The following is a 500-nucleotide window of genomic DNA, read 5'->3' on the forward strand; positions in this document are numbered from 1 at the left end:
TTTTTTTCTGCACTTAAAATAATTTCTAGCATTTTTCCATACACAAATAATGATTATTATACCAGTTTGATGTCTCTAAATGCATACTTTAGTTCAACTGACTTCCTGCTATACAACTTAATATCTTTTAATAGTTCATAAAGACTTGGAATTCTCCTTCTATAACCCTATATGTCTTAAATTCTGTCTTCCAAAGGAAAAGAAGCCTCATGTGATATATATCTTCTGGGAAACATCAAGAAATATACTTTTAGGCTAATGACACATAAGATATAATGTTCTCTGTATTTTTCTAAATTACCTATTATTGAACCTCAAAATAATAACAAAAACAGGAGTAGATATACTACAATACACTCTCATGTTTTTATTATCCAACACTCAACAGTTCATGGTCACTCTCATTTCATCCTTACTCTCACTTAGAAATTTCTGGGTGGTATAAACAGTTAATGTGTTCCAGTTCTAATCAAAAGGTTGGGAGTTTGAATATACCAAGA

The sequence above is a fragment of the Chrysochloris asiatica genome, unplaced genomic scaffold, assembly GCF_000296735.1.
Source record: "Chrysochloris asiatica unplaced genomic scaffold, ChrAsi1.0 scaffold00016, whole genome shotgun sequence".
In the NCBI taxonomy this organism is placed as follows: domain Eukaryota; kingdom Metazoa; phylum Chordata; class Mammalia; order Afrosoricida; family Chrysochloridae; genus Chrysochloris; species Chrysochloris asiatica.